This window comes from Euprymna scolopes, chromosome 41, assembly GCF_053919585.1.
Source record: "Euprymna scolopes isolate OS-2025 chromosome 41, ASM5391958v1, whole genome shotgun sequence".
Lineage (NCBI taxonomy): Eukaryota > Metazoa > Mollusca > Cephalopoda > Sepiida > Sepiolidae > Euprymna > Euprymna scolopes.
The window spans coordinates 66371908-66397648 of NC_136522.1; the positions used below are offsets into that span (position 1 = coordinate 66371908).

A 25741-nucleotide genomic window follows, 5' to 3' on the forward strand; every position below is an offset into this window, starting at 1 on the left:
GTTGCTGCTGTTCTAAAGCTTAAATGAAAGCTAACTGATCAAGGTTACTGAGAAATGACCATAGGGACAGTGTTTGCTTCGTTTGTCATCATTTTAGAGGGATCTTTGCCAAAAAGACGCATTTTTTGACCAAAATCGGGAAAAAATTGTCACAGCCTGTAATTGAGGAGAATGGGTAAAATTCGAAGAGAGTTCTATGAGCAGCGTTTTTTTTGCACAAATGCAATTTTATACTATTGTTGAACGAAAATGATTATTTACTTCCCTTAGTTTCATGTCTAAAAGTGATTTTTGGCTCCTCTTTGTGGTGAGGTAACAAAAATTGTCACTAAAATATCTCCATTTTAGGCCTTTTTTTCAGTTATATCGTTTTTTTCCGGTTGAAAACAGGTATATTAACCATATAAACCTATGATTTTCTGAAAGACAATTTAGTTTTGCCTCACATATCACAAGAATAGCTTTGTAGATCATTGTGTGACTGATCAGTGATTTTTGACTTCAATTGTCCCAAAACTATGCTTGGAGACTTAAAACGTGTCATATATGTGTGTGTGTGTGTGTGTGTATGTGTGTGTGTGTGTGTGTGTGTGTGTATATGTACGTGTGTATATATATACATGTGTGTGCGTGTATATATGTTTTATGGCAAGATAGATAAGGGTAAAAGATCACAACATAAACCAAGAAAAAAAGAAAAACAACTTGAAAATACTGGAGATGGATGTACATGACTGGGAAGCAAAAAATCGGTGGAGAAAAACCATCAGAGAAAGTTTTAAGATTTTGGAAAAGCGACGTGTAGATCTTGCTGCCTTAAAACGTGTTTTAAGAAAACAGGACGATAATACAATGTCTGAGAAATTACAATGGGAACTGAAGTGCACTGTATGTACCAGATGCCTTTTGTCAAAAGCTGGTTTTGTAAATCATCTGAAATCAGACTCAGACAGGAGCAACAGTCTTATGAGGAGCTTTTACAGCACATCCGGCAACACTAAGCTGTCATATTTGTGGTCTAATCGGCAAATCTAAAAGTGGTCTGACACGACATTCAAGTCTCCACAATATCAGGTGATCACCTTTACAAGAACGAAAGCGTTTATGCCACATATGTGTACTTTCATGTAAGACTAAAGCTGGGTTTAAAAGTCACCTACGTGCACACAGATGCACAATGCTTAACTGAAGAGATGGCAAACTTCTGTCAAGAAGTAGCAATCATCATCATATATATATATATATATATATATATATATGTATATAAATTATACTTGTATACATGCCCTTTTCATATTTCTATTTAATTGCCTCCCCATGAGGGCAGAGTTAGAAACAAGGTGGGTTTTTAATTTCAAGAAAATCCAGTTTGAATTTGAACAAAAATTAAAATTACTTCAGTTCTAAACTGATCCCACTTTTATCAACCTAAGACAGAAAAGACTAAATGCAACCTCACAACAGATACTACATCTTGATTCTCCCTATTTCTACACATTTTCGAAGGAATGGAGACCCATAAAAAGTATTTTTGAATATGAAATTTGTCTTTGCTTTATCGTTATTTTCATGGCAAGTGCTTGGCTGAGCTCCAATCTATGGTCCCCCATCGCCAAACTTTCACAAGAAACACTCGTCTAGCAGAAAACACTATCACTAATTTCCCCCACTCTTTATCTGTGCCTAAACCTAAATGTAGATTCCATGAACAAAGTTTCTTTCTTAGAACTGCACGCCTGTGGAATTGTCTTCCATTTTCCTGCTTTCCAGCTGACTACAATATGGTTGTCTTCAAGTCTAACGTAAACAAGTTCTTGATGAGCCATTCCATATAAGTTAACAAATTTACGGAATTTCCATTACTAACGATTACTATATTTTCCAATTTCTACTATACACTCTTTAGCCCTTATCCTCGACTGGCCTCTTAGCCTTGATAAGTGGCGATGCCTATGTAAAAAAAAAAAAAAAAAAAAAAGAATGGAGGACACAAAAATCCGAGACTGCTCAGAATTCATGTTCAGCCGAGTTTGTTTAGGTAAGAGAGCATTTTAAAAAAAAAAAATCGATTTCCTAACGTTAACGTAGAAAATGTAATAATGAGTATAAAAGCCGGGAAAAATTATGAAAACTTGGAAAATCCCACAAGATAATTTTATATGTTATACAGAAAAGGTCTTTTCAGTCACTAATTCGTCCGAAAGCAGATTCTAGGTAATAAGAAAGCTTATTCATGTCGACTGACCACATCAGAATCATTTTATCGATTATCGCATAAGAGTGACAATTGTAGGAAAAGCACGTTGTGTCACGCATGTTATGTGACACCTGGATCCATCACTTATGTGGCTGGGAGTTTTCATAATTATAAATCGTTTCGTATATGAAAACAAATATCATTTTCATTGAATTTACAAAGTGTGTATATATATATATATATATATATATATATATATATATATATATATATATATATATATATACTAGCAAAAGTACCCGTCGTTGACTGGGTTCAAAAACAGCCTACAGAAAATGGACTCTGATTTATGAAAGTACTAGCGAGGGGTACCCGGCGTTGCTCGGGTGTTTGGAGGTGTATGTGTGGAAACTCCGGGGGTGGGGTGGGGTGGGGGTTAAAAAAAAAAAAAAAAAAAAAAGTAAGTATGAGGATCGAACCCGAACCTGAACCCTTGAGGCAAAGTTGTAAATTAAAGTGTGAAAAAAAAAGAAAAAAAGTGCGACGTTAACGATTGCCCCACCGCGAGATGCTAACGGAAACACGTTTGAATTCATTTATTTACTTGGATTTTGCAGGTGCCCGTTTTAATGAGCTAATGAGGTCAAGTTTGACTGCGGGATAGTATTTCATTTACTGCAGGAACGCTTTTTTTTATTTTTATTTTCCCAAGATGTTATAGGAAAAAGACTAACCCACATGCGGCGAGCGACAAATGTTGAATATTTATCTCCCCGAAATCGAGCAAATTAAATAGACAGGCGAGCTTCGTTGTTAACTCTGAGATATTACGATTTATATGTGATATAAAAACTTTTTAAAAGTTATGAAGCGCCCGACCGCTTCTCTGAAAAAAGCCTTTTGTAGACAGAAAAAGCGAACACACATACATACATTTTCGCTTTTATATTTATAGATGATAGGTTATGAAAAGGAAGGGTTGTAAATTTGGGTTGAATTTGGGGGTATCAAAACCAAAGCAAAATATGATGAAAGTAAAAATAAAATAGACAAACCCCATAATTTATTATACCATACCTGTTCACACTGAAACACTTATCACAATATTCTGTGGATCTATATTAAAAAAAACCTTGTTAAACTTTGTGACATATTTCCATTCTATGGAGGTCATGCGCGAACGAACACCCCATAATTTTATTATACCATATTTCTTCAAACAGAAACATAATTATCAAAGTATACTTACGCAGATAGATATGAAAAGTCTTTATTAAAATTTGTGCCTATTTCCATTCTATGGGGGCCATGCGCGAACGCAGACCCCACAATTTTATTATACCGTCCCTATTTAAGTTAAAACATACTTATCAAAGTATTCTTATGTAGATCTATATCAAAAAAAAAAAAAAATCCAGGTAAGTAGAAGAGTAATTTATCTTGCCTTTGGTAACGTTTATGTGTTGCGTTTGTTTCTTAACAACTTTTTCACTTTGTTGTCTTTACTAATAAATAAGGCTATGACAACAAAATATTATCATTATTTTGTCTATATCCGACACAGTTAATAAACCGAGAACCACATCACTCTATATAAAAGCATATAAGATATCAACGGATACACACTCGAGAGTCAAAACAATGAAAAGAATATGCTGTTGTCCTAACCCTAGTAATTACATGCCCTTATTTCTTTTGGTCAATGTGCACTGGTTGGGGTGTCGTTGAGGCGCTCATACCCTAACCCCCACAGCTCGACCTTGTGGCACATCCAACCCTCGTGGGGGAGATTGATAGATAGGGACAATAATTCGATTATAGCTAAAATCGAAAAAACAATTCTTTGATTAACAATTTTGGTCAATTAATTTTTATCTTTATATTCCACGTAATAAAATAAAAATGTGATTTTATTTATTTATTTTGTGTGTAATTACTAGGGCTATGACAACAGCATATTCTTTTCATCGTTTTGACTCTCGAGTATATATCCGACACAGTTAGACACAGTTAATCAACCGAGAACCACATCACTCTATATAAAAGCATATAAGATATAAACGGATATATACTCGAGAGTCAAAACAATGAAAAGAATATGCTGTTGTCCTAGCCCTAGTAATGAGTGTCAGGTGGTAATTGAAACAACACCGTGATGATCAGTAATGGTGGAATTTGGATAGGGCTTGATTATTTAAGAGGACGGTTCAACAAGAACTTGTTTACATTAGACTTTTAAGAAGAAAAGCTATTATTTAAGATGGGGAGGGGGTGTCGGCGCTTTAGACAGAGTTATCTCCCCATGGCATGTTCTAAAAATCCAAACATGGCTGCCTCCAGTGCGCTGTCATAAAAACGTGTTTTTCCACTGTAAAAAAAACAAAAAAACCCGATCAAATTAAGTGAATTTTTTTTTTTGGAGAACTTCAGTCCATAACGGATACGTACAATATAACTTTTTTTTTTCTTGATATTTTCATTTTTTAATGTCTTGATTAAACTGTACAAGTACCCCTATTTCTTCATTCTTATTTCATATCCAAATGTTATTTTGAGTTTTTGAAAGAAAGATGTTCTACACTTAGGTTTTAACTCTTTCTATTTTGTTAGTCAGTGACTCTCCTCTCTCCCTCCTGGGCAACGTCGGACAGCAATGCCAGTCTATTTATATGAATAGGTTTCTATTATAATGTATCCGGAATAAAGTATTTGCGATCCGTGTTTCTATGCAGACGATAATTGGTATTTTTTAAAGTTATTTTATTTTTTTTTTTGTAAATAATTTCATTGGTGGTTTCTATCCCAAGAGTATTATCAGACCGTAAAGGCATTTTAAGTATGATATCATGTAAATTAAACAAACAGTGGCTGGTCTGGTTGTAATAGTGGGAATGCTGCAGGTACCGTCATCGTTATACTATTATATTGAACAAGGCCACCATTCGCCCATGCATTGTTGCCACATCTGGGCTGGTGCATCTACCATTAGTCTCTTCCTCCTGGACAAAGTAAAAAAAAAAGTTGTCAATCTAATATATCCCACTTTATCAACTAAGCTTCAACCCCTGTCCCATCGTTGCAATGTTGCATCACTGTGCCTGTTTTACAAATATTTTAATGGAATGTGTTCTGATGAACTCGTTACACTTGTACCCCCTCGACGTACATATCCCCGACAAACCCGCTTAGCAATAAGATCTCACTCTTTCACTGTTGATGTCCCTAAATGCCAGAAAGCTTTCTATTCTAATAGTTTCTTCACTTGAACAGCTAGACTTTGGAATTCTCTTCCTACTGCCTGCTTCCCTGGCTGTACTGATATGCAGAAGTTTAAATGTAACATATACAAATATCTTGTTAATCTTTTCTAGACATGGTCACAAATAGTAGCCCCTTACGTCCAAGTGGCGATATCCTTTGTAAGGAGTGAACATGATTTAAAAAAAAAAAAAAATAAGTAAAGAGAGAGAGAGAGAGAGAGAGGTAGTGAACGGAAAAGGTAGAGATAGAAATCTGTGCAACTCATTAGCATGTGACTGCTTTCCAGCAAACTATAACATGGCGGTTTTCTCAAATCCAATGTTAACAAATATGTCATGAACTCCCCATCATTAAATAATCAAACTTTGTTAATTCCATTAGTCATTTTCAATCCTCTCGTTATATTCTTCATCATCTAAATCAGCAATTTATCTGTAGAACAAATTACTCTGCAAACTGGTGGACGTCTTCAAATCCAATCTCAATAAATATTGCGCCAGCAATCGCCCCCATATATAATCAGACTCCATTCATTCCAATCCTCTAGTAGGGACTTCTGCATTACACGGACGGCGCCATTGTTAGAGGGTGATAACTCAAATTTATCCTTGGTCAAATAAATAACAAACAAGATATTTTTTTTCTCTCGAACACAAAAATATTTGGAAATCAAAATATTTATTACACAAAAATGTATCAATATATAATTTTAAAATCATTTATTGAAAAATCTGCGTAAGAAAATATAATTTTAATAAAACAATTTTTGAATTAAAGCAACATTGGATTTTTAACCCCGAAACATTTTTCTGTGTTAAAGCAAAAATTGGATTTTTTTTTTTTTCAGAACAATTTAATAATTTAGTGCTAATGCAGAGAGTGATCCGTGCTATTTTTTTAAATCGTATTTCCACGTTTAATTAAAGTTTTATGATATGTTTTTTTATTCCATTGTAAGGTTGAAGTACAGAATAGGTACAACACACCCGCCCCTCCCCATGTTAAGAATGGCTTTTTAAATAACGTTATTATTTCAGCACGGATCACTCTCTGCATGAGTACCAATAATTTAAATGAAACATTTTTCGAATTAAAGCAACATTGGATTTTTTTTTCGAAACAATTTTTGAATTAAAATAAAATTGTCACTAACAAAATATAGTTTTAATTTTTTTGTGGCATCTGTTGAAAGGTCAAAGTATAATATAGTTTTGATTTTAAAATTAATAAACAATTTGAATGGAATGAAATGGATGAACTTGGTCCCCTGTTCTTTGACTAAAAAAAACGTCACCTGGCGACAGTTTAGTGAAACGCACCAAAAAATGGCGTCGTCCATGTAAGGCAGAAGTGCCCTCTCGTAATATTCTTCGCCATTATATTGTCAATCCATCCATCTTATTAACCCTTACCTTCTACTGACTTTTTCCCTTGATAAGTGATCACAATTATCAAATTAGTGCAACATGAATAAAAATTACTTCTTATTCTATGCGGTTTGTTCTAAAAATAACACTGAAATTAGGTCAGTCTGTTTCCTTTATTTTTCTTTTTATTAAATTCAGCAAGTAGAGAGAGAGAGAGAGAGAGAGAGAGAGAGAGAGAGAGAGAGTATTTATTGGGAGAGATAGATAATCGTCTATGGAACACATTAGCATGAGATTGCTTCCCAGAAGACTACAATATGGCCGTTTTCTCAAATCCTGTGTTAACAAATATTTGGTCATCAATCGTCCCCATAAATGATCATATTCTGTTCATTCAAATCATCGTTTTCAATCCTCTCATAATATTCTTCGTCATTAAGGCGATAATTCATCCATCTCATTGACTTTTATCCTCTATTGGCCTTTTCCCTTGATAAGCGGTAACTAATTATGAAAAAAAAAAAAAGCAAAGATGCTAAACATTTTTTTAAAATTAATTTTGGAACTAATCTATTTTGATATCCACGTCCCCACCCCACCCCACCCCGTGGCAGTGCTGCAAATTATATTTCGAGGAAATTCTATTTCGTCAGCTACGTTCATTCGAAAACAACCAATGAAATCAAAGTCGACGTAATTTTCGAAAAAATAAGACACAGAACTGTATAAATGTTCGCCTGTTAACGAGGAACTGGAAAAATATATATATACGACGTGTGTTTACAAAAAATAAAGAAAATATGACGTGCGTTTGTTCTTACAATAAAAAAAAAAAGTGACTCATTCATAGTAATGTGACCCTCTCCCTTCCACCGCCATCCCAAAGCAACTCCACCTTTTTTTCACAGAATTTCGTTCATTGCTTACGGTTTGGGTCAAAGAGTGTGTGTGTGTGTGTGTGTGTGTGTGTGTGTGTGTGTGTGTGTGTGTGTGTGTGTGTGTGTGTGTGTATGTGTGTGTGTGTCACCGCCACACCCCACCACTACTTGAAAATAAAAAAATAAAAAAATTTTAAATGGCGCCATTCATAAACTTTTTCTGTGTTTGTTAAAAAAGAATCGACAGATCATTTTTTTTTAATATACCGTTTAAGCAAAAAAAAAAAAAAAACAAAAAAAAAAAAAAAAAAAAAACAAGAGTACTTACTTGTCATGTCGAAAAATAGTAATATATCCAAAAATTGCGAAAATTAATCGAGTGGGAAATTATTTATAGTTAAAAATAATTTTTACGTAAAATTTGGGGAGAAATTGCATTTTCTCTAGATGTAAAAACCTTGAGAATTGCGAATACATTTGTTCAATTGCGAAGTGACGGTTGCAATGTTACACAAATTCCTATTGAGCCGACCTATTAGATAATCTAGGCCTACCCAAGTTTCACTATGAATGATCCTGTCTCACCGTCTAGCCAACACTTAACCCTTATCCTAGAGTGGCCTCCGAGCGTTGATAAGTGGTGACCTCTCATGTAAAAAAAAACAAGCAAAAAAAAAAAAAGAAACCGTTTATCTGCTTTCCAGCTGACTAAAATATGGCTGTCTTCAAGTCCAATGTAAACAAGTTCTTGATGAGCCGTTCCCCTTAAGTAATTCAATTTACAAAATTTACACATCGAACGATTATTATGATAGTGTCCTTTTGAATCCTGTACACTCCTTAACCCTTATCCTCGAGTGGCCTCTAGGCCTTGATAAGTGGGGACCCCCTTTGTAAAAAAAAATCTTATCTCCCCTTTTCGACACTTTAATTGACAACTTTTTTTTAAGACCATTATTTATTAAAAACACAATAGCAGTTTTTCTACTCGATGAATTTTCGTAATTTTGGGATATATTACTATTTTCGACATTACAAGCACTGTTGTTTTTGCTTAAAATTTGTCGACTATCTTAACAAGCACCATTTTATTGCCCAATTCCCCACTCAGGCTGCCCCCCCCCTTACAAACCTAGCTCGCTTGTGAGATATTTCTTCTCACCTGTTTTTTGCTGCAAGACATTGGCAAAAAATTAACATCACAATTACAACAAAACATACTTCTAAAATCCGACACAAATTTTATTCGTTCTTCGTTGCAAAAAAAAAGGAAATGCCTAATTTGCCTCTGATCAGAGATGGTAACAACCTCAGAAAGTAATAGACCTTTTATTTTCAGCAGGAACTAAGTTCAGCACTGTTCGAAGATCGAATCACAGACGTTTGAAGGGGTTGGTATGATGCCTTCTAATTAAAAGATGGGTACTTGTACAGTTTAATCAAGACATAAAAAAAAATGAAAATATCGAAAAAATGTTTAAAGTGTACGTATCCGTTATGGAATGAAGTTATGCAAAAAAAGAAAAATTTCACTTAATTTCATCAAGTAATTTTTGTTTTACAGCGAAAAAACAATTTGTTATGATATTGAGCAAAAGGTTCGATTTTTAGTAAGAAAAGCTAGTTATTAAAGACGGGAAGGGAGTGTCGGCGCTTTAAACTGGAGTTATCCCCCCGTGACGTTTCTAAACTACAAACAAAAATTTTAAAAAAATTCAAGATGTCTGCCTTCAACGCGCTCTCATAAAAAACGTGTTTTTCCGTTGTAAAAAAAAAAAAAAAAAAAAAAAAAAATACTTGATCAAATTAAGTGAAAATTTTTTCGGAGATCTTCAGTTCAAAACGGATACGTACAATATAACATTTTTTTTTTTTTTTCGATATTTTCATTTTTTAATGTCTTGATTAAACTGTACAAGTACCAAAAGATGAAATTCTCAACTAGAGTCGACATCACAGAATTTCGTAAGGGATGTTCATTTAAAGGAAAAGTCATTAATAACAAGTCAATAATTCTGAAATTAAAAAGGTCTCAGGGAGACATATATAATAATAACTTAGCATAATCATGCAGTCTTTAAAATAAAGGGTAGAGACGCCCAAATTCCTCATATCTAGAGAGAGTTGAGTTCCTTGTTTCTTCTCCAACTGCTTGTCTTTTTTTTCTTTTTTTACATAGGCATCACCACTTATCAAGGCCGATCGGCCACTCAAGGATAAGAGTGTAGAGTAGTCAAAAGGACAATATAATAACCGATAGTAATGGAAGTTCGGTAAATTTGTTAACTTAAGTGGAACGGCTCATCAGAAACTTGTTCACGTTGGACTTGAAGACAACCATATTATAGACAGCTGGAAAGCAGGAAAACGGAAGACAATTCCACAGGCGTGCAGTTCTAAGAAAGAAGTTTTGATCATGGAATCTATGTTTAGGTTTAGGCACAGATAAAGAGTGGGGAAAATTATTGATAATGTTTTCAGCTAGTCTAGTGTTTCTTGTGAAAGTTGGCGAGGGGGGACCATAGATTGAAGCTCAGTCGAACACTTTCCATGAAAATAACGATAAAGCAGAGACAAACTCGCAACATCTCTTCTGTGAGATAGAGGTTGCAGCGAAGAGAAAGGGACACCTCCCACCAGGCCACGAAGTCTATTTTGAACCCTATCAAGGCAGGACAAGTCTTTTCTAGCAGCTCCTGTCCATATGTGGCAACAGTATTCCATCCTTGGACGTATCTGGCTCTTATATAGATAGAGAATTGCATCAGCAGTGAGATATCTACTGGATCGATAGAAGGATCCGACCATTTTTCCAGCGGACTTGGACACAGATCTGATTTACGTATTCCATTTAAGATCAGGAGTAAAGGTCTGGAACTGCCTAAAAAAAGAAAAGGCATTCAAAAGCTCACCAAGCCTATCTCCCAGCGGTTAAAATATCGACCAATCTGATTGGTCTAAACAAAGACAGTGGGTGGCCAATCAACCAATGAGGGCCCTGCTTATAATTGTAGAATTTTTCACACCCTACCATATATTACGTTTTTTGTACAAAAGTAAAAAAAAAAAAAAAAAGTGGGAGGGTATTTTTACAATAGCCAACAAAGCAAAGAAAATAATAAAAACACAATAGATAACTATTACCAAAGGCAAGATACGTTATTCTTTTACCTACATAAACAAGTTTGTTTGTTTTGTATTTAACTTATTTTAAAGCGGGTTTTATAATTGGAAACAAAAGTAGCACCAGGTCAGATGAGTTTGAACGTAAAAAAAAATGGTGGTTTTGTTATAGCCATTGTGTACCCTCGATAATTGAGGGGATCAAAGAGGCTGAGAAGATTGCAGCCGGAGGAGATTACTTCGAAGGGGACTAGAGTTTCATATATGTACTATCCATAAAAGTGCCCATAAAGAATGAGAAAGAAGCAACCTTAGTAGACGTCAGTGCCCCCCCCCCGCCATGATGCTGGGTTAAAAAGAGCTAAACGGGAAAAGATAACGAAATACTAAGGTCTTATGTATGACATGAAAAGAAACTTGAATCTTAGGAAGATTTCTATCGTTTCAGTAATAATAGGAGCAACCAGACTCATGAAAAAGAATTTTTAAAAACTGGCAAATATACCCAGTGACCCAAGTGCAAGAACAGTTTAAATAGCTGCACTTAAAGGGGCAGTCAGAATCTTAAAAAGATCTCTCGGTTGGAATATATGAGATAGTGGATGAATATTTGGTATCTGGTAGGATTCCCCATCTCAGCTTGAACAAAAAGAAAATTGCTGAATATATATATATATATATATATATATATATATAAGGTAAAATTAAAAGCCAAGAACAATGCGAGATTTTTTTTTTTATATATAGAGTAAAATTAAATGAAAACAAAAGAAATAAATTTCTTTTTTTTGTTGTTTGTTTTTTCTTTTTCACACAAATTTTAACTCTAAACAACAGTCATTTTTTTTTTTTCTGTTGTATTCAATGGTGTTATAAATCTCAATATATTTCAGACCTATTAGTCCTTTTTCAAGAGAAGACAGCGGAAGAGTGTTCAAAATTGGAAAAGCAGCCGCAGAGTTTGCCACGTGATACCGCGAAATATAGAACAAAAAATGACGTTAGGAGAACGTTAAAATAAATCAGTTGGTGTTTGAAATACTTGTTGCGTTTGTGAATCAAGGGAGATGACTATTCAAGCAAGGGTTTTTTTTTGTTTTTTTTTATTATTATTTTAATTATTGTTTTTATTATGTTTTAAACTTATATATATATATATAGTGTTGGGACGATTAATCGGAATCAGGAAAATCGACAAATTGGGGGAATCGAAATCGAAAAAATCGGTGCCTATTTTCTGATGCCAAAACGATTCTTTTAATTTTTTGTTTTTGTTTGATTTTGTTTAAAGCAAAATTATCCATTGCTGGCAATAATGATAAAATAATAAATATTTATTGATTTTAAAATACTAGTAAATCTAAAATCTATTAGATAATCCTCCATGAGTGTAATTTTACGTTTACGAAAATATCTACATATTTAACATGTGTTTTTTTTAAAGAAATCGGGGGAAAATAACAACTCTATATATAGTTAAATATTTAGAGATGTATAAAGAATCGGAATCGGTAATTTAATATGGAATTGGGAAAAATATTGGAATCGTCCCATCACTTATATATATATATATATATATACACGAAACAATCAAATTGACACACCAGTTCTTGCCAGATCACCAAAGTTAAGCAACACTGAACCTGGCCAGTACCAAATGAGTGACAATTTGGGAAAGTTAGGTGCTTTTCATTTTTTTTTTTTTTCATTTTTCTTAAACTTTTTCTTCTAGGGGATGGGACATCCAACCAGATGTCTGACATTTACCCCTAATTTAGTGAGTCCAACAAAGAGATCTTTTCAGGATTCTAGCCGTCCCTTTCAGTGCAATCGTTTGTATTTCACTTGCACTTGGTTCCCCGGGTATGCTTGCTATGTACTTTTTAAAGTTCTTTTTCATAAGCCCAGTTGCTCCTATGATGACTGGTATTGTATGTACCATGCCGTGTTGTAGAAATTTCCAGGTTGGTATCTGGAAGCGCATTAATTCACTGGGAGAAATGCACCCCCAGTTTTCATTAAGACATGCACCTAGGAGAAAGAAACTGATCTAAAAACTTGCAGTCTTCTGTATACTCTGTCCTGTGGCAGTCATCTGCACCGACGGAGGTTAGCAGTAATACCAAAAAGTGTGGTTGGTTCTACACAAAGTCTTCACCACTATAAAAAAACAAATCATCTGTGTGGATTTCTGAGCCACTTAGTTGTTGTGGCGGAAACTCATACGTCAAAATTGGCAGGAGAGTCCATTATTATTATTATTATTATTCATTATTATTATTCATTATTATTATTATTATTATTCATTATTATTATTATCATTATTATTATTATTATTATTCATTATTATTCATTATTATATGTCTCAAGGCATTCTTTTTTGCATAAACAAAAATAATATTTTACTTTATTATTCTTCGTATTATATAGAAGTAAATAAACTTATTTCTTCATCTATTTTATGTGTGTGGTGCGTACAAACACACATAAATTAGATAGCTACGTTGACTAAAGAGAGTCACTCTTTCTCTAGATAAATCCTCACACAAACATTAAGAAATACACCCATATGACTAATAGCACCCTACCTGAAATCTCTTCGTTCAAATTCCTCAGCTTAACATTCACAGGCAACATGAATGGGAACAAATACATTGAGGACATTGCCAAGGCTGCTGCAAAGAAGGTGGGTTCCCTCTACCGTGCTAGAAAATTATACACACCTGAGAGTATCCTGTCTCTCTACAAGGCTACCATTCGCCCATGCATGGAGTATTGTTGCTACATCTGGGCTGGTGCATCTAACACTAGTTTCTCCCTCTTAGACACAGTCCAAAAGAGAATCTCCAATCTAATATATTCTGCACTATCGACCAAGCTCCAAACCCTGTCCCATCACTGCAATGTTGCATGCCTGCGTCTGTTTTACAAGTACTTTAATGGACCGTGCCCTGATGAACTCATCACACCTAGTGCCCCATTCGACGTACATATCTCCAACAAACTTGTCTAGCAGCAAAATCCCACCCTCTCATTGTAGAGGTCTCTAGATGCCGGAAAGTCTTCTATTCTAATAACTTCTTCCCTCGGACTGCTAGACTTTGGAATTCCTTCCCTGCTTCTTTCTTTCCTTACTGTACCAAAATGCAGAAATTTCAATGTAACTCAACTCCCCACATATTGTCACTGTAGACATGGTCCCAAATAGTAGCCTGTTGCAATATTTTTGTATAATGAATAGGATAGATATTTACTCAGCATCATGTGACACAAGGTCAGGAAAGTGGGGATGTCAAGCAAGCTCCCCTAAAAGAGGGGCACCCTTGCCTAACAAAAATTGCCTGGACATCCCAGTCAGAGCACCTCAGACAGCAAACGATAAACTTACCCCACCCAAAAACTGAGTGACAAGGCCTGGGAGGGTGGACCTCCTAGGTAATACCCCAGTGGTGTACCTCAGTTCGACAGGTACTGGCACAGTTTCTGGCCACGCACCTGTCAGGCTTGAACACATACCGCAAAGGAGGAAAAGAATCTAAAAAAAAATGTGACGTCTTTGCTGTTGCATCCATTAGTCAATCGAAATGAGGGGATGACTTTTGAAAATATCAGCAAAAAATGTATGAAGTGCCCAGTTGAGGGTGAAGGAATTAATGTTCTTAGCCAAATTTTCGATATTTGTTGTCCAAAGAGTGGAGCTCCAAAAGTATACCGATCTCGTGAAAATCCGTTGCCACTGTGGAAAGTTTTTGCAAGACATACATACATACATTTAAACAGACAGGTGAGATTTATATTATAGACTAGCAGGGCTACCCGGCGTTGCTCGAGACTGTATAAACAATGAAAAAACAAAAGCAGATATTGAACATATGTTTTATTCTTAGGGGAGAGGAATCTTTCATCTCAAGTTTTAGCGTTACAAACAAACATTTGTCTTTTATATATATAGATAATGACAGGGTTTTTGGGGGCCCCCCTCGAAGATAACTGATCAGTTGACCAACTTCTAGTGGTCCGTTTGACGTGAAATTTCGATATTTGTCATCCGGGTGATGGGGCTTCGATATGATACCAAATTTGTCAAGTTTGGTTCCGTCTTTCAAAAGTTTTAGCGTTACAAACAAACATACATACACACAGACGTTTGGCTTTTATATATATAGACTAGCAGGGCTACCCGGCGTTGCTCGGGACCGTATAAACAATGAAAAAACAAAAGCAGATATTGAACATATGTTTGATTCTTAGGGGAGAGGAATCTTTCATCTCTATGTATTATTTGTTTTATCTACCCTAGGACTGATATTGTTCATGTTTTATCCCTAGCATAGGTAATTTACAGCATGTATATGAAATTGTTTTACCTTAGGGAGAAGAGAACAGGTAATATACAACATAATGTGTCTATATTACATCCCTGGCAACGCCGAGAAACCAGCTAGAACATGTATTTCAGTCAATCTTTATTATATCCTGGGCTATGCCGGGAAACCAGCTAATCTCTTTTTAGTGACTTGACCACCAAAATACCTCCCTAAGTGTGTCCTTTCTTTTGAACTTATTAGATATAGGTATCTAGAAATGTGTGTGAAATTTTGTTGAATGCATTGTTCACTATGATTTTCTTATTGTTCTACACAATATCAACTGTAGCGAAATAACACAGTAAACTTAGTGTAGTGTTAGAATAAAGAGCAAAGGAAAAAATTAGAATCATATTTTGTAATTGCAAATCTAAATTTGCTAGCATGTACCAGTATTTGCCAGGTTGTGGAAATTTGGAACTTATAACATATGTAGTGGCCTTTTCCTAGATACCTATTGCTAAAAATTATACTTTCATTTTGTTAGAAAAATCTCTCTTCAGATGCCCTGCATCATTCAAAATAAAAACAAATATTTTTATAATTGTTTCAGTATATTGCTACACAATGTGAAAGTTTTTAACGTTTGTAAAAAAAATCATGAATGTGCTTATATTGCAAAAAAGAAAATATCAGTGCACAGTATTGAAAGTGTTTGAGATTCAAAAGTCTGTAACATTTCTACTAACTTCATAAGATGTCATGTGAGAAACTGAATTGAATATCAAGACATTATCTGAAGCGTTTTTATTTTGGTGTAACATATGTGTTTACAGTGAACCTTAACTTTTAATAAACAGATTGGTATGCAATGACATAGGCTAAGAATCTTTAAAATATATATAAATTGGAAAAATGTGTGAACAAATGAAAAAAAAATGATCCGCTCCACTTGATGACAGCAAGCACAGTAATATTTTAGTGAAGAAAATATGAAATTGATGTTCAGTGATTAGTTTGGATGAATGAGAAAATGTAATTGTTTGATGCATAAAAATAACTCAGTTGCTGTATTTGATATTAAGCAGCAAAATATAGTGATTTGAATATTTGGGAAAACATCAAACCAGATTATGTAAAAAGAAAAAAACAGATGAAATTAGAAAATATATATTTTATGTTTATGAGTTCTGCCAATCAAAATTTTGTGGCAGAAATTGGGTGATTACCATGCAATTTTATTTTGGTAAAATTCTTAAATTATTTGAATGTTTATTATAATTTCTAATTAGTGACTTGTTATAATCAAAATCCGCCCTAAAGAGTGTCCTTTCTTTTATTAGGTATCAGAGTAGGTATCAAGATTTCTACTTCTATACAAATGTGATATTTCAGATCTGTACATAAAAAATTTGTTGAATATATAGGTTGAGAATTGTTCTGTGTCGCTCTCTCTCACACACACACGCATTCTCACTTTTATAGATATAATAGATAGATTACTCTAGATATATTTCCATATGTCTGAATACCCTATATACAAATTTTCAAATCTGTAGATAAAAAAATTTGTTGAGTATATAGGTTGAAAATTGTTCTCTCTCTCTCTCTCTCACACACACATTCTCAATTTTAGAGATATAATAGATAGATTATGCTAGATATATTTCCATATGTCTGAATACCCTATATACAAATTTTCTAATCTGTAGATCCAATATTTGTTGAATGTATAGGTTGAAAATTGTTCTTACTCTCTCTCTCTCTCTCTCTCTGGCTACCTCACACACACATTCTAACTTTTATAGATATAATAGATAGATTATGCTAGATATATTTCCATATGTGTGAATACCCTATATACAAATTTTCTAATTTGTAGATAAAAAATTTGTAGAGTGCATAGGTTGAGAATTGTTCTCTCTATCTCTCACACACACACATTCTAACTTTTAATGATATAATAGATTATGCTAGATATATTTCGATATTTCTGAATACCCTATATATAAAAATTTGTTGAATGTATAGGTTGAGAACTGTTCTCTCTCTCTCTCTCTATCTCTCGCTCACACACACACACATTCTCACTTTTATAGATATAATAGAAAGATTATCCTAGATATATTTCTATTTGTATGAATACTCTATATACAAATTTTAAAATCTGTAGATAAAGAATTTGTTGAGTATATGGGTTGAGAATTGTTCTCTCTCTCTCTCTCTCTCTCTCTCTCTCTCACACACACACACACACATTCTCACTTTAATAGATATAATAGATTATGCTAGATATATTTCCATATGTCTGAATACCCTATATACAAATTTTCAAATCTGTAGATAAAAAATTTGTTGAGTATATAGGTTGAGAATTGTTCTCTCTCTCTCTATCACACACATTCTCACTTTTATAGATATAATAGACAGATTATGCCAGATATATTGAAATATGTCTGAATGCCCAATATACAAATTTTGAAATCTGTAGATAAAAAATTTGTTGTATACATAGGTTGACAATTGTCCTCTCTCTCACACACACACACATTCTCACTTTTATACATATAATAGATAGATTATGCTAGATATATTTCTATATGTCTGAACACCCTATATACAAATGTTCAAATCTGTGGATAAAAAATTTGTTGAATGTATAGGTTGAGAATTTTTATCTCTCTCTTTTTCTCTCTCTCTCTCTCGCTATCTCACACACACGCATTCTCACTTTTATAGATAAAATAGATAGATTATGCTAGATATATTTCCATATGTCTGAATACCCTATATACAAAGTTTCAAATCTGTAGATAAAAAATTTGTTGAATATATAGGTTTAGAATTGTTCTCTCTCTCTCTCTCTCTCTCACACACACATTCTAACTTTTGTAGTTATAATAGATAGATTATGCTAGATATATTTCCATATGTCTGAATACCCTATATACAAATTTTCTAAACTGTAGGTAAAAAATTTGTTGAGTATGTAGGTTAAGAATTGTTCTCTCTCTCTCTCACACACACACACACACACAAGTTCTCACTTTTATAGATATAATAGATAGATTATGCTAGATATATTTCTATATGTCTGCCTACCCTATATACAAATTTCCAAATCTGTGCCCAAAAATGTGTGGAATATATAGGTTGAGAATTGTTCTCTCTCTCTCTCTCTCACACATATTCTCACTTTTATAGGTTATATAGGTTGAGAATTTTTTGCTCTTTCCATCACTCACATTCACACTTTTATAGATATAATACATAGATTATGCCAGATATATTTACATATGTCTGAATACCCAATATACACATTTTCAAATCTGTAGATAAAAAATTAGTTGAATATATAGGTTGAGAATTGTTCTCTCTCTCTCTCTTTCTCTCTCTCTCACACACACATTCTCACTTTTATAGATATAATAGATAGATTATGCTAGATATATTTCCATACGTCTGAATACCCTATATCCAAATTTTCTAATATGTAGATAAAAAATTTGTTGAATATATAGGGTGAGAATTTTCCTTCCTCTCTTTCTCTCTCTCTCTTTCTCACACACACACAAGCTGAAAATTGTTCTCTCTCTCTCTCTCTGACTCTCTCTCTCTCTCTCTCACACACACACACATGGTCATTTTATAGATATAATAGATAGGTTATGCTAGATATATTTCTATATGTCTGAATACCCTATATACAAATTTTTAAATCTGTAGATAAAAAATTTGTTGAGTATATAGGTTGAGAATTGTTCTTTCTCTCTCTCTCACACACACATTCTCACTTTTATAGATATAATAGATTATGCTAGATATATTTCCAAATGTCTGAATACCCTATATACAAATTTTCAAATCTGTAAAGATAGAATTTGTTGAATATATAGGTTGAGAATTGTTCTCTCTCTCTCTCTTTCACACACATTCTCACTTTTATAGATATAATAGATAGATTATGCTAGATATATTTCCTTATGTCTGAATACCCTATATACAAATTATCAAATCTGTAGATACAAAATTTGTTGAGTATATAGGTTGAGAATTGTTCTCTCTCTCTCTCTCACTCACTCACTCACTCACTCACTCACAAACACACACACACATTCTACCTTTTATAGATATAATAGATTATGCTAGATATATTTCCATATGTCTGAATACCCTGTATACAAATTTTCAGATCTGTACATAAAAATTAGTTGAATATATAGGTTGAGAATTGTTCTCTCTCTCTCTCTTCTCTCTCTCTCTTTCACACACATTCTCACTTTTCTAGATATAATAGATAGATTATGCTAGATATATTTCCATATGTCTGAATACCCTATATACAAATTTTATAATCGGTAGATAAAAAATTTGTTGAATATATAGGGTGAGAATTGTACTTACTCTCTCTCTCTCTCTCTCTCTCTCTCACGCACACATTCTCACTTTTATGGATATAATAGATAGATTATGCTGGATATATTTCCATATGTCTGAATACCCTATATACAAATGGTCAAATCTGTAGATAACAAATTTATTGAATAGATAGGTTGAGAATTGTTCTCTCTCTCTCTCTCGCAACCTTACACACACAACCACACGCAAACATTCTGACTTTTATAGATATAATAGATCGATTATGCTAGATATATTTCCATATGTCTGAATACCCAATATACAAATTTTCAAATCTGTAGGTAAAAAATTTGTTGAATATATAGGTTTAGAATTGTTCTCTCTCTCTCTCACACACTCACATTCTCACTTTTATAGATATAATGTATAGATTATGCTAGATATATTTCTATATGTCTGAATACCCTATATACAAAGTTTAAAATCCGTAGATAAAAATACGTTGAGTATATAGGTTGAGAATTGTTCTCTCTCTCTCTTACGCACACACACACACACACACACACACATTTTCACTTTTATAGATATAATAGATAGATTATGCTAGATATATTTCCATATGTCTGAATACCCTATATACAAATTTTCAAATCTGTAGATAAAAAATGTATTGAATATATAGGTTGAGAATTGTTGTCTCTCTCTCTCTCTCTCTCTCTCTCTCTCTCTCTGGCTACCTCACACACACACACATTTTCACTTTTATAGATATAATAGATAGATTATGCTAGATATATTTCCATATGTCTGAATACCCTATATACAAACTTTCAAATCTGTAGATAAAAAATTTGTTGAGTATATAGGTTGAGAATTGTTCTCTCTCTCTCACACGAAACTGTGCGCTCGGCTTCTTCCCCCCCTTCCCACCCCAAATGCTTGGGAAACTGTGCACTGTTTTTGTTGGTTTTCAAGCTGCCTCTTCCCCCCCCCCCCACACACACACACAGTTTAACAGTAGTAGGAGGTCAAGAGAAAGAGGGTGAGAGAGAGAGAAGAGTAAGTTGGTGAGAGAGAGAGAAAAGAGAAAGAGGGTGTTGGTTTTATATTTTTATTATCGTCTAATATTTTGAAAGCTGAATTTCTAATAAAATGTGCATCTATAGGAGATAATGCCTGGGAATGTGTTCCCCCCCCCCCCACAGTTTAACAGTGGTGTGACGTCAAGAGAAAGAGGGTGAGAGAGAGGGAAGAGTAAGTGGGTGAGAGAGAGAAAGAGAGAGAAAAAAAAGAAAGACGGTGTTGGTTTTGTGAAAAAAGTTGTTATTTACAATTGTTCGCATTCTTGGCCTTTTGGTCAAGATCAAAGTGTAGTATCTGTTCTTCAGATGCTGCACTTCTATTTCTTGTTCTCTTTCGGTGGAGGAGAAATCCTCCACGACTGAGACAATTTTTATTTTTGTACCTTTTCTCCACGTTAAAAAACGACCCTGGTGTCTAACTCTGTCCCGTGGGGAGGCATAGTAAATAGGTACAATTGTTCGCCATTAGTGGATGTTGACGTCACGTCACGTGACATGACTAAGCGTTTTTTTTTTTTAGTATGAATAACATTTTTTGTTTTAATTATAAAGTCTACACTTAATTTTATAGAAAATGATGTATATATAATAGAAAAAAAAAATTACTGGTTTTGTTGGATTCAAGTGGATCCCCCCCCTCCAGTTTAAGAGATAGCAGGTCACGTGGTAATATACAAAATGGCTAGCGTAAATATAAAGATCGGTTTTTTTATCGACGAATATTTTGAAAGCTGAATTTTTTTTTATTCCTGTACATTTTTTCCTGATATTTTTCGTTAAAACTCTTGTATAAATACTATTTTTAACCAGTTAAATACGTTGGAGACATTGTCATGGAGTTTAATAATCTCTAGAACAAAGCAGAAGAGAAATTACAAAAGTATCGGTAAAACAAAGTGTTTGTTTACATTTGTTCGCCATTACTGGATGTTGACGTCACGTCACGTGACATTAACATTAAAATGACAGGTTTTTTTGGGGGCCCCCCTAGGAGAGAAATGATCAGTTCACCCCCTTTTAATGGTCCGTTTGGTGTGGAATTTCGATATTTGTCATGCGGGTGATCAAGGTTCAATATGATACATAATTTGTCAACTTTGGTTGTGTCTGTCAAAAGTTTGAGCTGACGTCACGTCACGTGACACGTATTGAATAACGTTAAAATGACAGGTTTTTTGGGGGGCCCCCCTAGGAGAAAAACGATCAGTTGACCCCTTTCTACTGGTCCGTTTGACGTGAAATTTCGATATTTGTCATCCGGGTGATCAAGGTGCAATATGATACCAAATTTGTCAACTCTGGTTCCGTCTTTCAAAAGTTTTAGCGTTACAAACAAACATACATACATACATACATACATACATACATACACACCGATTTTTGCCTTTTATATATATAGAAGAAAACATACATACATACATACATACACACCGATTTTTGCCTTTTATATATATAGAAGATAAGCAAGAGTAAAATAACAAAAAAAAAAAAATTAATGGCTGGAGGTTACATCGGCCGAAACCTTGTGCATTGGTTCAACAAAGTAAACATGGTATTCATAACTAAAAGGGAAATGGGCAACTTGCTCAGTTAATGATAAATTATGACTAATTAGAACAGTTAAAACTTTTCTTTTTTTTTGCAAACGTACCTCAATCTCAGAACTAAGGTATATTCTAGCATTTTGTGATACAAAAGCATGTATATGAATAAGAAACAAACGTTGATCAAATCAGATTTAGTATAGGTTTTTAGTTTTCTCCCGCTGCAACAACTTGGACACCATGGTCAGAAAGTGGGATTGAGAAGCCAGTGTCTAAGAGGAGGGGCATTCCCAGTTAGGGCTCCTCAGGCGATTAGTAATAAACTAATCTCTTCTTTAAGAGAGAAGGCAAAGCTTGGGAGAGTGGACCTCCTAGAACTGCACAGAACTAAACTCCCACAGCAAAATCAGTATAATTTAGTACAGTTTATGTATAAAATCGTTTGTATTATTTGGAATAGTCAAACTACTGCTCTTATCTTAAGCATTATTTGCATGTTTCAGTTGATTGTAACCTCCTACCTTCTTCAGGTGTATCTTGTCAAACTCGGGAATCTGCAGGGAATTTCGAACAGAACCCTCCATTTGATTTACAGGGATAACATGCTCATGTTCCGTCAGCCATGACCGGGTAGAAATCTTTAGTAATTCGCAAGTGTATCCTTAGTATCGCCCGCACTGAGGATTGAACTTTCAATCCCCGGAAGAGTGTCACTTACCACTGAATTTTAGGTTCTTGTGTAGATTTGGGGGGAGGGGGGGGGGGGGCGAGGAGAGGAGTAATTTATAATATAAATTTTATCTGTCTGTTTAAATGTATGTATGTTTGTATGTATGCTTAAACTTTCGACAGAGGCGATGGATTTTCACAAGATTGGTATTATTTTGAGGCTCAACCTTTCGGATGACAAATATCGAAAAATTGGTTAAAAACATCAATTCCTTCACCCTCAACTGGGCACTTTTCTACAGTGTGTGTGTGTGTGGGGGGGAAGATTGCTCTTTTTCTCTGATATTTCGAAAGTCATCCCCTCTTTGCAAGTGATTAGCCTTAATTTAAGACTATGTCACTTTCAGTTTGGTGATGGGTGCAACAGCAAAGACGTCACTTTTTTTTTTTTTTGTTTCCACACTCTTTTCCTCCTTTGCGGTGCGAGTTCGAGCCTGCCTGCCTACGACCACTTTTTTTTTTTTTTTTGCTCAACACACACCTCCGGGGCAACGTCGGGCACCCAGGCTAGGACTATATATGTACAACTAATTGCTGCTGCTGTTGCTGATGATGATGATGATGAATCGCTATTCAAGCAACTTCGACTCTGGTGATTTCCTGGGTCCGTCAGTGGAAAATAATGAAAAAAATGGGGGGGGGGGAAGGAGACCTAAAGAAAAATAAGAAATATACCAAAAATAACTTTTACCAAACGCAAGAACATTTAGTTTTTGTATTGTTTCTCAGAAGGCTTGTCAAAAAAGGAAATCGAGATGGCTGCCAAAAATTAAAAAAAGTACAACTAGTCACTAATCAATCGAAAATTTAATTTTCAGCCGATTTGTATATTCTTCACTTACTGAAACTGTTTTCAAGATTTTGTTTCAAAATAGTTTGTACTAACAAAGATTTCCACCTCACGTGATCAACCATTTGTTTTGACAAGCCTCCGAGGCAACGATATAAATTCTGAAATTAGAAACACTTTTTAAAAAAAGTGTAAAGCTGAAAGTATATGCAGGTCGATAAAAAATAAATTTTTTTCTTCTAATTTTAGTAAAAGTTATTTGTGGCATTTTTTGCAATAACCAAGAAAACAACAACAAAAAAAGGGGTGAAAACAAAAAAAATGTACAACAAATAAATGTTACCAAAGGCAAGTTAAGTTACTCTTTTACCTATCCCAATAAGTTTTTTGAGGTCTTCATCATTGTAGCGAAATTCGAAAATTAAAATATTGAATTTCAAGTGAAACCAAATGGTATCTACTGAATTGTCATGGCGCAGTAATGAACATATCCAAATATTATGAAAAACAATAGGGCAGAAAATTAATTATTAGTGAAAATAGTTTTCAAAGACAATTACAGAAAATTTGAGTTTTGCAAAAAAAAAAAACAAAAAAAAAAGTAAATCTTTTCTGAAAATTGAAAATCTTTGGCCAATTTTGCGAAACTTAATTTTCGCTAATTGTCTTTATAAACTGTTTTCATTAATAATAACATTCTACTTTATCGTTTTTCATAATTTTTGGATATTTTCATTATTGTGCATGACAATTAAGTAGATACCATTGGTTTCATTTGCAATTCAATATTTCATTTGGAGGACCCGAAGAATCCTGCCTTCCCTTCTCTATTATTTTTATCTTTTTCTCAACAGATTCTTATCGAATGGACACTTGCCTAGCAGATTATCAGAAAAAAAAAGTCAATATTTAAATATTTGTAGGAGGTGCTCAGTTTCTAATATAAATTGATCACTCATTTTAAAACTACTCAATGTTTTTTGATCAAATTTTTCGAATTGTTAAGCCAATTTTTTCTTACATTTCGCTTTTTAATCTAAAAAAAAAAAAAAAAAAAGGCTAAACTGCCTTATAAAAAAAAAAAAAAAAGGCTAAATTCGCGACATTTGGCCTAAAAACATTGAGTACTTCTAAAATTGGTGATCGATTTAATGGAATATTGTATTAGAAACTCAACAAATATTTAAATAATACATTAATTTTTTTTTTGGATAATCTGGTAGAATAGTGTTCATTCGATAATAATACGCGGAAAAAAAAATTAAAAATCAAATGAAAAAACAAGAGAGAGAGAGAGGGGGGGGGCAGACTCTTCAGATCCTCTTTTCATTTTTTTTTTTAATTTGACTGCTATCAGGAAGAATAACCGTTTCTTTAATTATTTTTTTTCGGGGGGAAGGGGAGCGGTTAAACTTATTTTGAAGACTTTTTTTGTCTATTCTAGTGTAACCCGGATATAAGAAACTCCTCACCCGGTCAGTTCATCTCTCTTATCTGTGGGTTATACTTCTATCCGAGTTACACTACACATTAACACAGGGTCTAATTTGCAACCAGATAGCATCTCTCTTATATCCGGGTTACACTGTATAAAAAAGTTACCCTTTATTTGTTGTAATTTTTTTTTTCACCCATTTTTTTTTCATTGTTAACTATAACGCATCTTTGCAGTAAAGACAAACATTTTGAGATGTAAAAAAATAAAAGCAAGAAAGAAATAATAAGTTGTATTATTTTTTTTATATATATAATCAAAGCAAAAAGCAATCATAAAAGACAATTTAATTTTATTGCCTTTTTTTTTCTCTCAAAGTCAGTTTGTTTTTTCTTGGAAATTATATCACAGTTCATATTCATAAAAAAAAAAGTTGTTTTTTATTTTCTTTTCCTTTTTGTCCATGAAAATAAGATGTGATGTATGCGATGAGGAGAAAGTGGTTTCACACTGAAGACAAAAATGAGAACAGTTTTTTTCTAAGCTACTTAATAAAAAAAATAAAAGATGCTTACATATTAAACGAATAAAATTGGAAATATTAAATTTCAAGTAAAATGTATTCATCATGCCATAGCATACCCAAATATTACGGAAAACGATGAGATA

General features: G+C 33.7%; 1 protein-coding gene and 1 pseudogene across 1 annotated transcript in view; one reads left to right on the forward strand and one right to left on the reverse strand.

Moving 5' to 3' along the window:
- Positions 1–25741, reverse strand: part of LOC145266575 (S1 RNA-binding domain-containing protein 1-like) — a 444676-nt gene that overhangs the window by 78232 nt on the left and 340703 nt on the right. The window lies entirely within an intron of this gene.
- LOC145266805 (U2 spliceosomal RNA) lies at positions 20829–20962 on the forward strand (annotated as a pseudogene).